Source organism: Bubalus kerabau, chromosome 10 (assembly GCF_029407905.1).
Source record: "Bubalus kerabau isolate K-KA32 ecotype Philippines breed swamp buffalo chromosome 10, PCC_UOA_SB_1v2, whole genome shotgun sequence".
Lineage (NCBI taxonomy): Eukaryota > Metazoa > Chordata > Mammalia > Artiodactyla > Bovidae > Bubalus > Bubalus kerabau.
In genome coordinates, this window is record NC_073633.1 from 16,292,050 (window position 1) to 16,314,205 (window position 22,156).

Below are 22,156 nucleotides of genomic sequence, written 5' to 3' on the forward strand. Positions count from 1 at the left end.
TTAGATTCTGTATTTCTGAGGTCCTTGAGTGGCCTTTGCAACCTGTCTGTACAGTGGAGACCAGACCACCTTTCCCCATCACACAACCTCAGGCTCAGTGACCCTGGGCCAGTCCTTTTCCCTAAATTATGAGCTCTGCACATCCCTGCTTCAGTGCCTTAGCTTATGCTCCCCTCCCCACTTCCTCTCTGAATACTATCCATTCTTTAATGTCAAGGTCAGGCATCATCCCTGAAGCCTTAAGTTCCTGCCTGTATGGATTTAGTGTTTTTCTCTATGTACCCTTTTTAATACTATTTTTTTTTTAATATCTTGGCCTAATTTATTTATTTTTATTTTTTACTTTTTGGTCATGTGACATTTTATTTCCCCAACTAAGGACTGAACTGGTGTCCCCTGGAGTAGAAGGGTGGAATCTTAACTACCGGCTGGCCAGGGAAGTACCTCTATGTATCCTTTTAATGCCCTGTGGGGACCTCTGCTTCTCACAGTTTGGAATTACTGAGGGAAGTTGTCTGATGTATGCATAGACACTGACAAATTCACCTGTGTGTTGAAAAGAAAGAGATAGGCAGAGAGGAAGGGAGGGGCTATATTTCCAGTGATTCTGCTCATCTGATTGTATATGAGAAGGGGATGAAGATACAATCTCAACCTTCTATTCCTTCGATCAAGTTATCTTCTAATATCCTCTCATGGTAAGTGGAATGTGATTTTTTTTCTTTTTGGCCACACTGCAGGGCTTGCAGGATCTAAGTTCTCCAACCAGGAATTGAATCTGCATTCTGGGCAGTGAGAGCACAGAGTCTTAGCCACTGGACCCCCATGGAATTTCCTCTAATATTATTTAATGGTATTTTCCCATACAACATGACCTATAAATACAAGTCAAATAGTCATCTGGGTTTTCACCTTAGAATCTGGCTGCTGTCTAAAGTGTGACTCTTCATATTTGTGTTTATGTAATTTTTCTCCTTGAATTAGAGAGACTGCTGCTGCTGCTGCCAAGTCACTTCAGTCATGTCCAACTCTGTGCAACCCCATAGACGGCAGCCCACCAGGCTCCCCCGTCCCTGGAATTCTCCAGGCAAGAACACCGGAGTGGGTTGCCATTTCCTCTCCAATGCATAAAAGTGAAAAGTGAAAGTGACGTCACTCAGTCGTGTCCGACTCTTAGCGACCCCATGGACTGCAGCCTACCAGGCTCCTCCGTCCATGGGATTTTCCAGGCAAGAGTACTGGAGTGGGGTGCATAGCGACTGCTCAGTCTGAAAAGTCGTTTCTAATCCCTTGGCTTTCCTCCACAGAGTTAAACAGAAGAAAGTAGGGAAAACTACCGCCTCTTGACCTGCCTCTTGAGAAATCTGTATGCAGGTCAGAAAGCAACAGTTAGAACTGGACATGGAACAACAGACTGGTTCCAAATCAGAAAAGGAGTACATCAAGGCTGTATATTGTCACCCTGCTTATTTAACTTATATGCAGAGTACATCATGAGAAACACCGGGCTGGATGAAGCACAAGCTGGAATCAAGATTGCTGGAAGAAATATCAATAACCTCAGATATGCAGATGACACCACCCTTATGGCAGAAAGTGAAAAAGAACTAAAGAGCCTCTTGATGAAAGTGAAAGAGGAGAGTGAAAAAGCTGGCTTAAAACTCAACATTCAAAAAATTAAGATCATGGCATCCGGTCCCATCACTTCATGGCAAATAGATGGAGAAACAGTGAAAACAGTGGCAGACTTTATTTTGGGGGCTCAAAAATCGCTGCAGGTGGTGACTGCAGCCATGAAATTAAAAGACGCTTGCTCCTTGGAAGATAAGTTATAACCAACCTAGACAGCATATTAAAAAGCAGAGACATTACTTTGCCAACAAAGGTCCGTCTAGTCAAAGCTATGGCTTTTCCAGCAGTCATGTATGGATGTGAGAGTTGGACTATAAAGAAAGCTGAGTGCCAAAGAACTGATGCTTTTGAATTGTAGTGTTGGAGAAGACTCTTGAGAGTCCCTTGGACTGCAAGGAGATCCAACCAGTCAATCTTAAAGGAAGTCAGTCCTGAATATTCATTGGAAGGACTGATGCTGAAGCTGAAACTCCAATTCTTTGGCCACTTGATGCAAAGAACTGACTCACTGGAAAAGACCTTGATGGAAATATTGAAGGCAGGAGGAGAAGGGGACAACAGAGGATGAGATGGTTGGATGGCATCACCGACTCAATGGACACGAGTTCAGCAAGCTCCGGGAGTTGGTGATGGAGACGGAAGCCTGGCGTACTGCAGTCCATGGGGTCACAAAGAGTCAAACACAACTGAGCAACTGAACTGAACCACTGACATCTAAGTTTCTAGCAGGCGTTCTTTTCATTTTTAGCAAATTTCTTAAAAAAAAAAAACCTGAAAATGATGTTATTATAGCAACTGACATTTTCCCAGGATGCTAACATGGAAATCTTTCTGAAACTCTTGATGGTAAACTGGGGATGTATGGGGGCGGGAATGGGGTGAAATCTATTTCCAAGCCCAGACAAATCCATGGCTGGAGAACACAAAGATGAAGACATCAGCCTCTATGGCAAGCAGTTTTAGGTAATAAATTAAGATGTTCAGAAAGCATATCCAAGAGGACTGGGCTATTATAGAACTAATTTGGCTGGTGCTTCAGTTTCCAGAAATTTCTCTCCCCTGATGAATGGAGTATGTGTGCATTTGAATCAATGAAATTACTCCAAGTTCTGAGTCTGGGTGACAAGACAAGAGCAGTGTGGTTGACAGAGGAAGAACTGCCTGGTGGTAACCATGACAACATTTCAGCTTTGAATGCTTTGAAACTGAAGTGATGAGACCAGCAAGCAGAGATGTTTGGTAGAAACCTAGAATGTGGGACTGGCTTCCATGAGAAGCTGTTGAGAGAGGTGATCCAGGAGTTTAAGGAAATGTCCCTTGTTCCCCATCATCCCACCTAAACCTATGCGAACGTAATTTTTGAGGAGTCAGGAGACCTGCCACAGACTGTGGGGAGGTGTGTGTGTGTCTGTGTATAAAATTAGCCCGTTGGCATTGAGAGTTTAACGAGGAACAAACAGAGCCCTGGGAAAGATGGAGCTGAGGCACAAGTGGAAATGGTCAGAGCTCTGGTTAGCAAGGTGACCGATGCTTTATTGCACAAGAATCTGTGGCCCGGGAGGCCGTGCCGCATGCAACCAGGAGGAGGTTTGCCACATATAAGCATCGCGCCACTGTCAGCGGCGGGAACTGAACCGAGGGACGCAGCCCAGTGGTGCCTTTTGGTATGCAGCCCCTTAGAGCGAAGATTCGTACCCTACCATCTACTGCCTGTGGTTGCATCAGAAGTCCGCGAGGGGGCGCTGCGCACTAATTTCCCGTACCTGAACGTGCTTCTGACTCCCTTTCGGCTTTGTTCTTACTGCCATCCGTGCGCTCAGCATATGTCACTTCCTAATCTGTCTAGCCGCTCTGTAAAGCAGGGTTGGATCTGCAAGGCCACCCGCTGGGGAAGGACCGGGACCTGCTGACCACCCCACATCCCTACACCCGCCCCAGCTCTTACAAGTGTTAGTCTCTCGGTTGTGTCCCACTCTGTGCGACTCCATGGACTGTAGCCCGCCAGGCTCCTCTGTAGCTCCTCAGGCTCCTTGCCTGAATTCTCCAGGCAAGAATACTGGAGTGGATTGCAATTCCCTTCTCCAGGGTATTTTCCCGAGCCAGGGATCGAACCCAGGTCCCCTGCATTGCAGCCAAATTCTTTACCATCTGAGCCACCAGGGAAGCCCTAAGCTCTTACAGATGATCCACAAATATTGAAGAGGCTATTCTATGCAACATCTGCGTGCCTTTCCACCTCGGGAGAGAGCTTAAGAAGCATCGTGGACCCACAGGACTGAGGGCCCTGGAGGAGAGAGACTGGAGAGGTCACATGACAGCTGAAGAGTCTCACAGTCCCAGGGAAGGAAGCCAGATGAGGTATTACAGGAATGAGACACAGCTTAGGGATAAGAGAGAGGGCTAAGAAAGTTTCTCTGTGCTGCCCACAGTCAACCTAGGAAACCAAGAGAAATATTGAAACAGGCTTAAATAAATCAAATCATAAAATCTTTGGTTTGTTTCTCAGCCCCTTCCCCCAAGCAAAACAACTGTGTAATATTAACAAAGGGAGAATATAATGTCTTTTCATAAACTACCCTTGCCTAGCCACAAGGAAACTGACAAGATACTAAAGCCATTTCAGTTCAGTTCAGTTGCTCAGTCGTGTCCGACTCTTTGCGACCCCATGGTGTTAGAATCAAGATAGTTGTGAACTTCCCAGGGGACCGTGGTTAAGAATCCACCTGCCACTGCAAGGGACACCGGTTCAATCCCTGGTTCAGGAAATAAGATTCCCACATGCCAAGGGGCGACTGAGCCCATGTGCCACAACTACTGAGCCCTTGTGCCTAGAGCAATAAGAGAAACCATTAATCATAAAAATAGAACTTGATGAAATCCCATGGAGAGAGGAGCCTGGTGGGCCACGGTCCACAGGGTCGCAAAGAGTTGGATGAGGCTGAGTGAGTGCACGTGCACACACACGTATAATAAAGTACTAAAAAATCTAGTAGCCCCCACTCACCCCAATGAGAGAAAGCCCACAAGCATCAAAGAAGACCCAGTGCAGCCAAAAATAAATATTTTTTTTAAAAGACTAAGTTTGGAGACTAAAGCTGGCCAAGTGCATGCTCATCAAAAAAAAAAAGCCTCAAGATAGTTGTTGCCCTTGGAGGGGGTTTGGTGGTGGTGACTGGGGAAGGAGCACAGAGTGGCTTCTAGGTGTTTGGTCAGGCTTCATTTCTTTATCTGGGACTGATGATGCAAGTGTGATTGGTTTGTGAAAATTCATCAGGTTCTATTTTTATGATTAATGGGTTCTGTGTGTGCTGGAATTCAATTTTTTTTTTTTTTGGAATTCAATTTTTTTAAAGACTCAGATTTGATCACAATGTGGGTAAAATGCCAACATAGCATTTTAATTCATGGGAAGCTTGGATTTATATTCTGATAAGCCTAATTAATTGGAATTTTCTAAGTTCCTCATGCTTATCTTATAGATTACATAACTAATTGTTCTTTACACCAAGAACGTAAAATTATGTAGACATAAACATGGCATCTCAACTGAATGCAGTTATAATGACTAGTGTGATATGTAAAATTTAGACAACACTGCAAACCATGTGAAACCACAGAATTGCTCTGCTTGTAATACCTCAGTAAAAGTTAGGGTGTGTATTTAATATCAACAGTGATTAATTCATTATTTAATGCCAGTTTAAATAGTAATTCCCAGATCACTAGTTAACTTTAAGAGCTTAGACATATTAAGGTAATTAATAAATTATTTTTGGTTATCTGAAATAAACTAAAGAAATTAAAAAGAATAGACAACATCCAGGTTCTTGAAAGTTACACAATCCCTTTTACAACCAGTCACAAAAAAATCACAAAAGACCAAAGAAGTGTACAATTCCGTATACACAAATGTCCAAAACAGGCAGACATGTAGAAACAGAAATGGTGACACAGTTCTTTGAACTTACTAAAAGTCATTGACTTGCACACATTTTAAATCAATGAATCATGTGGTACCTCAATTATATTTCAATAAAATTATTAAAACATGTTTTTTACATACTCTGGTCTGTATGGAATGTAATTTTTCATTAGATTCAAATTGTTAGAATAAAATCAATGCAGTAAAAAACGTCCTAAAGTATGTTTATTAGGCTAATTTTATTTTTAAAGCCAAAATTTTAAACTTTGAATAACATTGTACCTGTCATTTAGGCTGCACATTCAAAATATAGATGTATAGAGCTATATTAAAAGCTTATATTGGTAAGCTTATGTATGATAAATGGGCTTTCCTGATGGCTCAGAGGTAAAGAATCTGCCTGCAATGCAGCAGATGCGGGAGATGTGGGTTGGATCCCTGGGCCAGAAAGATCCCCTGGAGGAGGAAGTAGCAACACATTACAATTCTTGCCTGGGAAATCCCATGGAGAGAGGAGCCTGGTGGGCCACGGTCCACAGGGTCACAAAGAGTTGGATGAGGCTGAGTGAGTGCACGTGCACACACACGTATAATAAAGTACTAAAAAATCTAGCTTGATATAGGAATCTCATACCTGATCGTGAGTATATGGTCTGTCCTTGACGTGAAGTAGTGAAATCGACTTGTATTTTTCTTTTGCGTAGGTTTTAGAAGATTTTTGCTGTAACTTCCCAAATGTATACTATTAAAAGAGTCTATTTTTTAAAAGTATTTGTTTATGGCTTCCCGGGTCTTTGTTGCTCAGTTCAGTCACTCAGTCGTGTCCGACTCTTTGAAACCCCGTGGACTGCAGCACTCCAGGCTTCCTTGGCCCTCACCAACTCCTGGAGTTTGCTCAAACTCATATCCATTGAGTCGGTGATGCCATCCAACCATCTCATCCTCTGTCGTCCCCTTCTCCTCCTGCCTTCAATCTTTCCCAGCATCAGGGTCTTCTCCAAAGAGTCAGTTCTTTGCATCAGGTGGCCAAAGTATTGGAGTTTCAGCTTCAGCATCAGTCCTTCCGATGAATATTCAGGACTGATTTCCTTTAGGATGGACTGGTTGGATCTCCTTGCAGTCCAAGGGATTCTCAAGAGTCTTCTCCAACACCACAGTTCAAAAGCATCAATTCTTCGGTGCTCAGCTTTCCTTATAGTCCAACTCTCACATCCATACATGACTACTGGGAAAACCATGGCTTTGACTAGACAGACCTTTGTTGGCAAAGTAATGTCTCTGCTTTTAATATGCTGTCTAAGTTGGTCATAGCTTTTCTTCCAAGGAGCAAGCATCTTTTAATGTCATGGCTGCAGTCACCATCTGCAGTGATTTTGGAGCCCCTGAAAATAAACTCTCTCACTGTTTCCACTGTTTCACCATCTATTTGCCATGAAGTGATGGGACTAGATGCCATGATCATTTTTTGAATGTTGAGTTCTAAGCCAACTTTTTCAATCCCCTCTTTCACTTTCATCAAGACGCTGTTTAGTTCTTCTTCACTTTCTGCCATAGGATGCTGTCATCTGCACATCTGAAGTTATTGATATTTCTCCCAGCAATCCCAATTCCAGCTTGTGCTTCATCCAGCCCGGCATTTCTCATGATGTACTCTGCATATAAGTTAAATAAGCAGGGTGACAATATATAGCCTTGACGTACTCCTTTCCCGATTAGGAACCAGTCTGTTGTTCCATGTCCAGTTCTAACTGTTGCTTGTTGACCTGCATACAGATTTCTCAGGAGGCAGGTCAGGTGGTCTGGTATTCCCATCTCTTGAAGAATTTTCCACAGTTTATTGTGATCCACTCAGTCAAAGGCTTTAGCGTAGTCAATAAAGCAGAAGTAGGTGTTTTTCTGGAACTCTCTTGCTTTTTCTACGCTCCAACAGATGTTGTCAATTTGATCTCTGGTTCCTCGGCCTTTTCTAAATCCAGCTTGAACATCTGGAGGTTCTTGGTTCATGTACTTTTGAAGCCTGTCTTGGAGAATTTGTTTGTTTCTGCCCTTTTCCTAGTTGCAGCAAGCAGGGGCTACACTTCAGTTGCCCTGAGCAGGCCTCTGATTGTGGTAGCTTCTCTTGTTACACAGCATGGACTCTAGGCATGCAGGCTTAGTTGTTCCATGGCATGTGGAATCTGCCTGGACCCAGGATCAAACCTGTGTCCCCTGCATTGGCAGGAGGATTCCCATCTACTGCACCACTGGGGAAATCCTAAAGGAGTCTATTAACTTTCACGAAACTTTTGGAAATATAAAATCTATGAATGACTGTAAGCAAACAAACAGAACTGTAAAGATTCCTTGCTTCTTGAGCTGCTGGAATTCCTGTTTGTTGTGTTGCCTTCTGCTGTAATGTTTAAAGCATTGCAAAACTCTGGTTAGTACAATAGCTAAAGCAATGGCCATTTTTGCTCTTCCCTGAAATTGGGCCCCACATCTGAAGTAATAAAATAGCTAGCCTGATTTTACACCCAAACCCATCTTTTTTATTTTCTAGACAGCTACTAGACAGCACCAAAGCCTCTTTCACCTTTTACCCTCAGATATCACTCACAGAGAAGAGAGATGCTAGAAATCAGTTGCATAGGAGTTACACTCCATAGTTTTCCGTTACCTCAGTAGCATGCTTCTCTATTTATTGGATTCAGAATATGGAGAAAGCTGCCTAATTACAAAGAGAAGCACAAGCTACTACCCTATTAGTTTCTACAGGTAAAGTATCGCTGTGGCTATATTATTACAGAGCTTGTGTTGGATAGTAGCATATTTCTGTTCATGAATAAAGGTTGTCAATAAATTTATTTCTAAGAAGGTTTCTCTTAGAATGATAATAACTTTGTCAGTTGGAGGTGATTGTGATATCCACTCTACACTTTACAGTCAGAGGGTCATATCCTGGAGATTTTTCAAAGCCTTTGCTGTCTAAAACATCTTTCCTGCTGGGACTGATGATCAATTAAGTCTTTATATAAGAGTTATGGAAAAGCCCCTTGCTTCTGTCCTACTCTCCAGTAGGGAATTCCATTCTCTTTCATTCTGATGTATTTAGTTGACACTGTAATAATAAGTGAAAGCAGAGCTATTAATATGTAGGCTTGTCATCAACATGTGGGTTTTGCTCTCTCTTCACATTTCTCTAAATGCCCTTGTACATAAGTCAGAGATCTTCTGCAAGAAATGTCAAAGGCAAATCTTATAACCTTGGTCGTAAGGACTGTATCATGCATATGTGCTCAGTCGCTAAGTCGTGTCTGACTCGTTGCGACCCATGGACTGTAGCCCACTAGGCTCCTCTGTCCATGGGACTCTCCAGGCAAGAATACTGCAGTGGGTTGCCATTTCCTTCTCAGAGGATCCTCCCAACCCAGGGTTCGAACCTGTGTCTCCTGCATTGGCAGGCAGATTTATTACCACTGAGCCACAAAGGGAAGCCCAAGGACTGTATCAGATACTCATTATTTTTAACAGTTTTATTGAGATATAATTCGCATATTATTGAATTCACTCATTTAAAATGTACAAGTTGGTGGCTTTTGGTATATTTACAGAGTTGTGCACCAACTACTTCAGTCACTTTTAGAACATTTTAGTTACTTCCTATATAAATCCTATTCCATTACCCCTATTCAACCCCTCCATTGCCCCTAGGCAACCACTAATTGATTTTCTGCCTCCATATATTTGCCTGTTCTGGACATTTCATGTAAATGGAATCATATCAGATGTAGTCTTCTGTGACTGGCTTCTTTCACTATATAGTTTTAAAGGTTCATCTGTTGTAAGTATCAGTACTTCATTGCTTTTAATAGCTGGTGAATATTCCATTGCTCACTCATTCATCAGCTGGGGGACATTTGGGTTGTTTCTACTTGTTAATTATTATGAATAATACTGCTGTGAACATTCATGTGCAAATTTTGGTGTGAACGTATGTTTTCAGTTTTCTTGGGTACAGACCTAGGAGTGGAACTGCTGGGTCATATGATAGTTTCACATTCTTCTTTTAGAAGAACTGTCAGGTGTCTCCTAAAGTAGCTGCACTGTTTTATATTCCCACCAGCAGTGTACAATGGTGTGCCAGCAATTTTAACTATTAATACTACAGAGCATTAACTCAGGAGCTCTGGCCTTTTGGTGTGAGTTGACTTTGCCTGGCAGGATGTACCAGAGCACTTAAATCCCAAAACTTCTGAAACTCCTTTATCTAGAAGCAGATAAATCTGTAAATTTGGACAGCTGATCCCATATTTGCCTACAGAGAATTCATCATGTAGGACTGAATGAAACCAGTGATGGAATGTGGATGGCATTGTCTTGGAATGTTGCTGTTCTGCACTCTGCTATACATATGACTGATTAAGGGCATTTTTATTGCATCTCTAACCTTCAGTTTAGCAGGCTTTAACTGTTCAAACTGAAAGATATACTCTTTTGTTTTTCAGATTGCACCATGCAGGATCTTAATTCTCTGAACAGAGCTAGAATCTGTGCTCCCTGCATTAGGGGCACAGTCTTAACCACTGGACTAACAGGAAGTCCAGGAATGCCCTCCCTTAACACACATAGTTAAAGGAACTATTACCCTAAATCTCCCTGATTATTAGCTTTGTGAATCCTTCCCATAAGTTTGTGTTTTATTTCAGTCAATTTTAGAACATTTTAATTACTTCCCAGATAAATCCTATTCCTATTTTGACCCATCAAAATTCATGAAAGAAATAAATTGTATACTTGCGATCATCCAGTTTTCAGAAGCCAGGGACTGGTTGCCTCAGAATACGTGCCCCACCATCACACTGCATTAGAGACTAGGATGTACAAAGTGTCCTTCTCTGCAGCACCATCCAGAAGAGACGTCTGCAAGGCCCTTGCTTTCCAGTCGTAAGTTCAATTAGAATTGGTTCTCCTTCTCACCAAAGTATGATTGGAAGATCCACACATGTAAATCCAATCAGGAGGGTCATATTTAGAGATTAATGTCTTTTTATGAGTTTTAAAGCTTCCCATGGATAAGAAACAAGCACTGCATTTTATATACGGAAATGATGCTACAAAACCTTTTGGGAAAATGACTTAGAGAGTCACAAACTTACATGTCATACAGGCTGCCACTACTAGGCAGGCCAGAAACATTGACGAACTTGGGCTGCAAAAGAGATGAGGAAACTGATGACCAAACCCGGTGAGGGGAATTAGAGGGTGCTTGGTTTCTGTTTTCAGAGCAAACACACTGAGAAGGTGAGTATCAAGCTCTTCTGGTGGAAGAAATGGAAACTCAACTCTACAGCTTTGTAACCATTTACAGGCAAAAGTTAACTTTCTGCTTCTAATCTTATGGCTCTGATTTTGTTGACCACTCAGTGAGGAGGCTTTGCCCATTTATAGATACCTCTTGTTGCACTCCTGATTTAAAACATGACACGTAGAATAATACTTACGTAATTCAGGTTCATAAACTGCATTAGACAGCTACCACCAGACTGAATGAAAACCATCCCATATTTGTTTAGAAATTCCTCTCAACCCTCCTACACTGTTGGTGCAGTCATTATGGAAACAGTGGAAATTCTTCAAAAATTTAAAAATAGAGTTTCCATATTATCCAGCAATCCCACTCCTGGGCATATCTATATACCCAGATAAAATTAGAATTCAAAAAGATATGCGAACCCCTATGTTCATAGAAGCACTATGAACAATAGCCAAAATGTGTAAACAATTTAAGTGTCTGCCAACAAACAGAGGAATGGATAAGGAAAATGTGGTACAAATATATAATGGAAAACTATTCAGCCATGAAAAAGAACTAAATAGATGTTGCATCCATTTGCAACAATATGGATGGTCCTAGAGATTTTCACAGTAAGTGAAGTAAGTCAGAGAGAGAGAGACAAATATCGTATAATATCACTTATATGTGGGATCTAATATATGACCCAGATGAACTGATCTATGAAACAGAAACAGCCTCACAGACATAAAGGACACTTGGATTCCCAAGCGGGGGAGAGGATTGGGGGAGGGATCAAGAGGGAGTTTAGGGTTATCAGCTGCATACTAGTGTTACATGATGGATTAGCAATGAGGTCCTACGGCATAAGCCCAAGGAGCTATATTCAGTACTCTGTGATAAGCTATAATGGAAAAAATATGAAAAATAACATATATATATATAATCACTTTGCTATACAGCAGAAATTAACACAACATTGTAAATCAACTACATTTCAAGAAAAAAAATTAAAAATAAAGAGAAATTCCTTCCAAAGATAGGAAGCTGGTTTACAAGAATAATATTAATGTGGATACAAATATTTCCATCAATGATTATGTTTTTATATGACTACTTGCCTCCATTTTCTCAAAAAAGTAAAAAGTGATCAACTAGATAAGAAACTTAATGGACATAGAGTCTTTTTTTTTTTTTTAACCAAGGCAGATCTTTAAAACTTATCTGAGCCCAAAGGAGAAGTTGTGCAAGAGAAAAATTGTCCCAAATATGGTCCAAGATATAATTTTTTTCTTTTTGAATGATTTAATTCATAACTTCCTTCTGGAAATAAATTAAATTTTCTGATTAAAAAAATCAGAAATTTTTCTGATAAACTTAGGGGGATTCAGACTTATTCTGGAAACCCTAGTCACTTACCCACACAATTGATATCAGTCAAGAGTCTTAGTGACTTTCTAATTGAACATGGTTTTGGTTTTGGTTTTAAATCTAGTCTCACAATGCTTATCTAATTACTCACCAAAAGTACACCTCTAAACTGGGACTGCTGCTGCTAAGTCAGTTCAGTCGTGTTTGACTCTGTGCGACCCCATAGACGGCAGCCCACCAGGCTCCCCCATCCCTGGGATTCTCCAGGCAAGAACACTGGAATGAGTTGCCATTTCCTTCTCCAATGCATGAAAGTGAAAAGTGAAAGTGAAGTCTCTCAGTCGTGTCCGACTCTTAGCGACCCCATGGACTGCAGCCTACCAGGCTCCTCCATCCATGGGATTTTCCATGCAAGAGTACTGGAGTGGGCTGCCATTGCCTTCTCCAAACTGGGACTACCAGAGGCCTTTCCCCTGACAGCAAGATGGTGATAAAACTTTAACTATAGTCCTAACTAAGCAGTCTCAAGAGTTCTCAACTATATTCTACTTAGTTTCCTGAAAGAATGCTTACCTGCTTGTGAAGATGAGAACCACAAAATTCAGACAAAGTAACACACAATGCTTATTTGACCAAGTTGTTAGACATTTCTCAAACAGATTATTGAGCACCTTTCTTCAAGATAAAACTATTCAGTGTTCTGTGCAGGGGAATGATTAAACTTCAAGTACTTCATATGATTAAAATGAAAGGCTGATAGACTTTGGCTTTATTCTACTCTTGGACTTTGATTTAGTCAGAGACTGAAGAAGCTATTTGGTTATACTATAACCAGGAGCAAGGGGTCAATGACATAGAAAGTTTCCAGTGTTATAGCTAAGGTAAAAGTGCTGGCTACAGAATGTCCTTTCTTGGAGAAAGCATAAACTTTGTGCCATTGTTTCAACCAGTTTCTGCCCAAATGTCCAATGCTTTGCAAATGTTCCTGAAATACTTCCAGCAAAACCTATGTCTGTTGAAAAAGCATTTAATCACTGAGATGATTTTATTTCAATGTAATGGTGGCTTCTCTTTGGATACTGATCTTTTTTCTCAATCACCCTATTGCAGATGGAGGCATAGGTCAGTGATTAAACACCGATAGTTTTGGACATTTAATTGCAGTGTCTTTTCAGAAAATCTCCTCACTAAATCTACTACATGTTTCCCTCCTCTGAGTTTAATATAAAAATTGGCCCTTAGAAGAAATATTGGTTCCAATTGTACCATGATTTAACCTCTCCCTTGTTCTTGGACATTTAGATTTTTAAAAACCTCTTTAAACGATGCTGCAGTGAACATCTTTGTACATGTATCCCTACTGCATTATCGTGTGTGTTGTCATTTCCCTCTGGATTTCATTTCATTTTCTGTGAGGTTTACTGAGAAGAGAATGTGCTGCTTTGGGGGACTTGGAAAAAGTATTGTTTTAATGACTAAATTGGCTTCTGAGTGTAAGCGACGTTTGTGAAAATGAAGGAAAGAACAGCTAGTCAAGGGCATGACCATCTCGTTTGGCTTCAGCTAATAATGAATGGCTCATCCCAAAGAACAGAACAGTCTGATCTGAAAATATAGAGCAGTCTCCACCACCTTGAAGCCTTTGCTGTCAGCCTTGACAAGCATCACATCTTTATGTGGGGAGGAAGGAGGAAGGAGGTTGAGAAGCAGAAAGATGCTTACCCCTAAGTTCCTGGAGCTCAGGGGAGGACCCTACCTGGCACTTTAATCCTGGACGCATATTGAAGTGCCCTGAACTGAGGGATCAGGACCCTGGACAGCTCAGTTGGTGTTGCCCTACCTTCACTACCCTCGTTCTTAGGCAAAGGCTTCCCCTCTTCATATTGGGTTTTACCTGTTTATTTATTAAGTGGAAAAGCTAACTGGTTAGCCCCAGGTAAAAAACCTCCTGAGTTTAAAGGGTCTGGGTTTTGTCATGGTAATAATGTCTAACCTTTCTTTTTTACTCCTCTTTGAAGTTTATATGGTTTGATAAGAAAAAGAAGTCCAAGGTCCAAGGACGTATGCCTGGTCCTAGTAAAAGTGAACTGGACTAGTACTGAGTTCTTCTGATGCCATTGCATTCACTAATTAAACAGTTACTGAGCATAAATAATGTATGTATTAGTTACAGTATAGACTAAGATTCTGTAACAAAGAGATCTCAAACACAGTGCCTCAAATCGTACCAAAGTGTGCCTCTCTCACACATAACACTCCAGAGGTGGGCAACTGATCCAGGGCGGGTAGGCTGCTCTTTTCCATGAGGTCATCCAGGGACCCAGGTCCTTCTGACTTGTTGTCTGGGTCCACAAACATTTCCTGTAAAGACCCAAATAGTAAATATTTTAGGCTTTGCAGGCTGTGCAATCTTTGTCACAACTGCTCAGTTCTGCTAATGTGATGCAAAAGCATCCATATTGTTGTTGTTTAGTCACTAAGGTTGTGTCCAACTCTTTTGCGACCCCACGGACTGTAGCCCACCAGGCTCCTCTGTCCATGGGATTTTCCAGGCAAGAATACTGGAGGGGGTTGCCATTTCCTTCCCCAAGGGATCTTCCTGACCCACAGATTGAACCTAAGTCTCCTGCATTACAGGGGGATTCTTTACCACTGAGCCACCTGGGAAGCCCAAAAGCAGCCATAGGCATTACATAAGCAAAGGGGAATGGCCATGTTCCAATGAAACTGTATTTACAAAAGCAAGTTAGACTTGGTCCATGGGTTGTAATTTAATGACTCCTGCCTTTAGATGTTCTTTCCACCACCATATTCATGTTCCAGACAGAGAAAGGAAGTGGGTGGGTTGAAATTTCTCTTATAAAAACAAAATCCATAGATTAAAAATAGTGTGGCATAGTCACACAATGGCATATTCTGAAAATAAGAATAAATGAACCACAACCACACACAACATGGATGAATACCACAATATAATGTTAAGCAAAAGAAGCCAGACACAAAAGATTACATGTTGATCGATTCCATTTATGGGAAATATAAAAACAGGCAAGCTAACATACGGTATTATAAGTCAGGATAGTGGTTGCCTTCGAGGGGCTGGGGTCAGGAACCAGAAGTGGACACAAGAAGGCTTCTAGCTTCTGAAAATATTCTGATCTGGAGGATGTAAGTTCCCACACGTGGGTAGGTTCACACATGAAAACCCACTAAACCACAGCCTAGTATTTGTTTGCCTTCCTGTGTATAGGTTACACATCAATTAGAAGGTTTACATAAGTTGCAGAAAAAGAGTAATTCAAAAGTACTACACTACTGTCTTTGACCTCTTGTCCAAAACGGAATCAAAGGAGCACCCCAAACTGCAAGGGATCTGGGAAATGTGGGCTCTAGCTGGGTGGCCATATGACTCTGAAATTCAGAGGGTTCTTTTATGAAAAGGAAGAAGGTAACAATGTGTTCTAGAGACAGTTAGAAGGCTCTGTTACAGTCTGTGCAGCCATCACTGGTCCATGACCGTTATCAAATCCTGCTGGGCATGACCTGTGAGGTTCCCCTGGCAATAAAGTTCCCTGGTTAGCCTGCTATGGGAATGCCGTCATCATCTGTAATTCTCTGTGTTGTCTGGATTTACTCGTTGCCAGATTATATGTCCATGATACTTGATAGCCACATTTTTTTTTCTTTTTCCCCTTTTTCTTTTTCTCCTTGGAACTTGAACATCATAGCAAGAGCTGCATTAGCCATGAGGGAAATCTCAGAAATCTAAGCGCTGATTTCTTTGAGCTTTTGAGCAGTTAAATTAGTAATTGGCTACTTCTCAAATTCTATATGAAAAAATAAGCCCTTATGTATTTAAACCATTGAAATTGGGTCTTTGCTACCCGGAGCCAATCACAATTCTTAACTGATATGGAAAGCTTCCCTGACAAGATAATGTTTAAGCTGAGACTAGACAGATTATGAGGTGGCAGATAGAGTAGCAGGGGAAAGTCCACAGCCCTTTCAATTGCCTTCCACCACTAATTGCCCACCGTCTTCCAGGCAGGAAGACTAGGGGCTGGAGAGGTCAAGAGAGTTCAAGGTAAGATTGATTTGTCCAGAGGTACATTTGATGCTATGCGGAAGGGAGGGCTTGGTAATGAACTCACATCTCTGTGTGTACTTCATGGCACTTATCACACAGCTATCAATTGCATGATCCCTGGTGTGACCACAAGACTGTAGTCTCCATGAGGTCAGGGACAATGCCTGTGATTGTTCATTAGTAGCATAAATCCTGGCACAGGGCAGACATGGAATAATAGTTACTGGTTAAGTTATAGCAGAAAGAACTGAATGAGAGGAGGAAGAAAAGAGACACAGGCAGGAGAGTGGAAAGCCTTGGCTGGGGAAGGCACATCTTGAAGGGGACACAATCCCAGGGACACGCCCCCAGGGCAGATTCAGATGACTGTGGTCAAGGGTCACTTTAGGGACCCACACTGACATGCCCATCCAGCTCACAGCCTTTCTGTCTTGGCTACTCAATGGGCATGAGATTTGAGCGAGCATTCATAGTACTTCACCCTTGACCACAATAACTGATCCAAAATGTGGGTTTGTGACCCAGACCTGGATAATTAGGGTCCTGTCCCAGGAATTGTCAAACTGGAGTTAAGAAAAGAGACTCCTTCCCCCTCTGGCTGTGACGGTGTGAGCCTGGATTTCCCACAGTCTGGTCCAGCTGCCAGGAGATGGCCTGCCTGTAGGAAAGAACCTGATATCCAGAGAGAACAGGGAGAGACCAAGAGAGAGAAAGAGCGAAGGATCTTCAGGCTCCTGATTCCAGCTATCCCTAAGGTCGACTCCACTCTGCTCTTCCCAATTATACGAGCCAATGAATTCCTTTTAAATTCCTTTTGTGCTTAAGAAAGTTAGAATTGCAGTCCTTTTTTTGAAACCTATGAGCTGCCTTTCTCTCCAAAATACATCCTGAACCTAAGCACTTCTCACCATCTCCGCTGCATTAACCTGGTCCAAACCACCACTGTCTCTTGCCTGGATGAATGCAACAGGCTACCATCTCCTCTCTTGCTCCCTGGGAAACCACTGTCCACCCAGCAGGTGAACTGATCCTGGATAAATGTCAGTCCAATGATGTCACCTCCAGTGATTTCTCTCTACACCCATATCCCTTATCCTGTTTTGCGGCATGAGCTGCTTCTGCCTACCCTGTAACTATTGTGCCACCTCCCACCATCACTGTGCTTCAGCTGCGTTGCCCTTTGTTGTGTGTTTCTCAGACTCATGAACCTCATTATTTCTTCAGCACCTTTGCACCTGCTGCCCCAAGTCTTTGCATAGTTAATTCTTCATCATTCAGTTTTTAGTAATGTAATACAGTAATCACAGCCCCCCATCTATTTCTGCATCATTTTGCTGTTGCAATTATTCACAGAAATTGTCACTAGTTGAAATTATTTGTTTTACTCACTTTTTTGTGGGCTGTCTGTCCCCTAGAGTATGAGCTTCAGGAGACTAGAGACCTTGCCTGTCTTGCTTACCTTGTGTCCACAGTAGGTGTTCAAGTAATATTTATTGAATGAATGAGTGACAGAATGAGGAGGAGCTGGAGTTCCGTTCAGGCCCTAGCTCCCCACTGCACCTCCTTTTCTCTGTTATCCACACCGCTGGCCAGTATTAACTCGTAGAGGAGCTTGCACCTGTCATGTGACTTCTTTCAACCTCTTTTGTCATTTGGGAAATGGGAACCCTACTCCTTGCTAAGCCAGCTCTAAGCGTTTTTGGAGATGCAAGGAGCTGGTAGGTAGAAAAGCCCACTGATGATCAGAATTGAATGTGTCTGGCTTGGCTGGGGGACACCTCGCTCCAGCCTCCTCACCAAGCTCTTGCTACACAGCGCTGACCTGCTTCCTCCTCTCTGGGTCACCCACACAGCCTCACGTGTCTTGCCTCCCCACCCCCAGCCCTCCAAAGGTCTTATTTTATAGCTTTCTGTGCGGATATCACATGAGGCCATGACCCTCGCTGTGAGAAAGCAGAGGCTGTAAAAGGCCAGCCTTGGCTCCCTGCTCGGTGGTTAAATATTGATAACACCAGGAAATAGAGCCCCAGAGTGGACATAGCACACATCCCCCTGCGATGATGGCGCTCCAGACAGAGGGTCCTCCCCAGCCCGTTCCTCTGGGCTGGCAGGAGGGTTTGGATGTTTTCCTGTTACCTGAGGCCAACAGATAAGAAGGAAAGTATGGGGCTCCTAGTTCTTGCTGACTGTGAAAGTCAGATGGAGCCTGTGTGCCATCAGCAGCCACTCATTCAAGAGGTCAGTCACCCCGGAATGACAAAGGAGGCTCCAGGCATGGGCGTGTGCTAAATCAGAGCTCCCAAAAGGGCCTGGCGGCCACAGGCTCTGCCGCACTGCCCCCCAGGTGACAGCTGTGCAGGAAGCTCAGGTGCGGAGACCAGCCAGTGTCCCCTCAAAGGAGGAGGAGGAAGACAGAAACCAGTGCTGCTCCCGCCAGCAGGCCAGACGAGTCCTCGGAACCCGGGACCCAGGGTGAGTGTCTTCAGCCTGCCGCGGGAATGGGGTGGCGGGTGCCAGGTCTTTGGCAGGAATCATGTCCAGGGGCAGGTGGTTAAGCTCTGATTAAAATGCAGGCATCTCATACTGAGTGAAGTAGGTCAGACAGAGAAGGAGAAATACCCTGTGACATCCCTTATCTGTGGAATCTAAAAAGAAATGATACAAATGAACTTACTTACAAAATAAACAGACTCACAGACTGAGGAAACAGAACTTATGGTTGCCCGGGGGAGGGATCGTTAGGGAGTTTGGGATGGACACTGTACACGCTGCTATGTTTAAATGGATAACCAACAAAGCCCTACTGTACAGCACAGGGAACTCTGCTCAATGTTATGTGGCATCCTGGATGGGAGAGGAGTTTGGGGGAAAATAGATACATGTATATGTATGGCTGAGTTCCTTCTCTGTTCACCTGAAACCGTCACAACATTGTTAATCAGCTATATTCCAATACAAAATTAAAAGTTCAAAAGAAAAATGAAAAAGAAAGATAAAAATATAAATAAAGCAGGAATCTCCTGGAGGGGCCTAAGAGCACATGACGACTAAATGCAATACGATATCCTGGATGGGAACCGGAAGCAGGAAAAAGACAATAACAGAAAAGTGAAATGCAAATAAATCATGACATTTAGCTAATAATTTTTTAAAAATTCAGAGATATTACTACTGTACTCTCTGTAGAAAAAACTGGATAAGTGCTTTGAGGGGAATGTGTCCTTTGTTTCTGTAGCATTAACATAGAGAGGGCCAACGTGTATCCATCTTATCATTTTGTTTCATGTGTTGCTATATTTTTATTATAACAATATTATGCATGTTTAAAAACATACATTCCACTGTGGGCATCAGCCCACATGCAGATGTGTACACTTTTTGATTAGTTCCAGTACCACACTGTCTTGATTACTGGAGTTTTAAAGTGAGTCTGGAAGTTGGGTAGCATCAGTGCTCTAACTTTGTTCTTCTCCTTCAATCCTGTGTTGAGTATCCTGGGCCTTTTGCTTCTCCTTATAAACTTGAAATTCAGTTTGTCAATATCCATAAAATAACTCGCTGGGATTTTGATTTGGGCTGCCTGTATCTTTAGATCCCATTGGGAAGAACTGACATGTTGATTAGTTCCACTAATTTAACATCCAAAATTGGAATTTTTGTCCAGAAAGGTATACACACAATTGATACATACTTTTTTTTAATTGAGGAATAGTTGATTTACAATATTATATGTTTCAGGTGTATAACATAGTGATTCACAATTTTGAAATGTTATACTCTGTTTATAGTTATTATAAACTATTGCCTGTATTCCTTGTGCTGTACAATATATCCTTGTAGCTTACTTAGTTTATACATAGTAGTCTGTATCTCTGAATCCCCTACCCCCTCTTGTCCCTGCCCATGCCTTCTTCCCACTAGTAACTACTAGTTTGTTCTCTATATATCTGTGAGTCTGTTTCTTTTCTGTTATATTCACTAGTTTATTTTATTTTTTAGATTCCATATATAAGTGACACATACAGTATTTGTCTTTCTTTGCCTGACTTATTTCACTTAGCCTCATGCCTCCAAGTCATCCATGCTGTTGCAAATGGCAGGATTTCATTCTTTTTTATGACTGAGTCCATGGTACAGGTGTACCACATCTCTATCCATTGCTCTGTCAATGGACATTTAGGTGGCTTCCATATCTTGGCTATTGTAAATAATGCTACTTATGAACATCGGAGTGAATGTATCATTTGAATTGGTGTTTTCATTTCCTTTGGCTAATATATGCATACATTTAAAATACACACAAATACACAAAATATGTGTTTTTAGAATATATATACAAAATGTATACATTTAAAAATGTAATTACATGTATCATTTTCACAAAGGTAGTAGGTACTCAGGAGAAATGTATACAGTACTGCTGCTGCTAAGTCGCTTCAGTCGTGTCCGACTCTGTGCGACCCCTGAGATGGCAGCAAACCAGGCTCTCCCCACCCTGGGATTCTCCATGCAAGAACATTGGAGTGGGTTGCCATTTCCTTCTCCAATGCATGAAAGTGAAAAGTGAAAGTGAAGTCGCTCAGTCGTGTCCGACTCTTAGCGACCCCAAACACCACAGCCTACCAGGTTCCTCCGTCCATGGGCTTTTCCAGGCAAGAGTACTAGAGTGGGGTGCCATTGCTTTCTCCGGTATACAGTACAGAAGTGTTCAAAGTGGATGTCCCATGGGTCTAGACCCCAGCCCACTTCCCTAGAGGGAGCTGGTGTTGGCATCTTGACCTCCGTGTTCTTTTCTCTGTGGGTGTATATCGGGGGAGGGGGTGCATGTTCCGCATATGCAACAGGGGTCTGTGGCCAATATTACCAATTAATTCAGGTATTCCTGCATCTGAGATTAGACAGAAGATCACAACCCTTAACAAGTGCTCTGGAGAAGTTGGAGCTGGAACACAAGATCACATCGATTGGCCATCCCTGTAATTTGTCTTTCCATTATTCAGTGTGTATATATATATATATATATATATATATATATATATATATATAATTAAAATGAGTAAGTAGGTAGTGGGCATCTGAGTCCGTGAAACTCTTTAAAAAAAAAAATCTTTCTTTTTCCCTGACTTCCATCTCTGTCCTGGCACATTAGTAGTGTAGTGATGGTTTCGTTGCTAAGTTGTATCTGACTCTCATGACCCATGGTCTGTAGCCCTCCAGGCTCCTCTGTCCATGGAATTTCCCAGACAAGAATACTGGAATGGCTTGCCATTTCCTTCTCCGGGGGATCTTCCTGACCCAGGGATCAGATCCGCATCTCCTGCACTACAGGCAGATTCTTCACTGCCGAGCCACCCAGGAAGCCCTTGGCATGTGAATGATGACTCATATATGGAAAACTTGGCTCAGTATTATATTTGTATCAAAATATTTTCCTTCAAAATCTGTAGATGTTTGTTCAGTTTTCTCAGAGCATTTAGAGTTGGAGAAAACTCTGACGTCAGTCTTTTTATTAGTACCTTGTTTTTTTGTTTGGCTGCTTGCCATCCAGTTGTTTTTGGATGTTCCTGGCTGAGCCTGCAAAGGCTATTTTGGATTGGACATCAAGAGTGGGCGGATTCTGAGATGGCCTCTGGTCTCTCTTTGCCTTGTTGTCCTCTTAGCCCTATGACATGTTTTCATGATTGGTTTGTTCAAAACCCTTTACTTTGATCTCCACTTCTGACCCCTTTTCCTCCCCTCTCCCTCCCATGCCCACCCCCGCACCAGAGATAATTATCTAATGTGTTGAATGTCTCTTTTTAAAAATATGTCTTTGTAAAATGTGTATTGTTGTTTTGTATGCATGTATTTTGAATTTTCATAAATGGTGTTG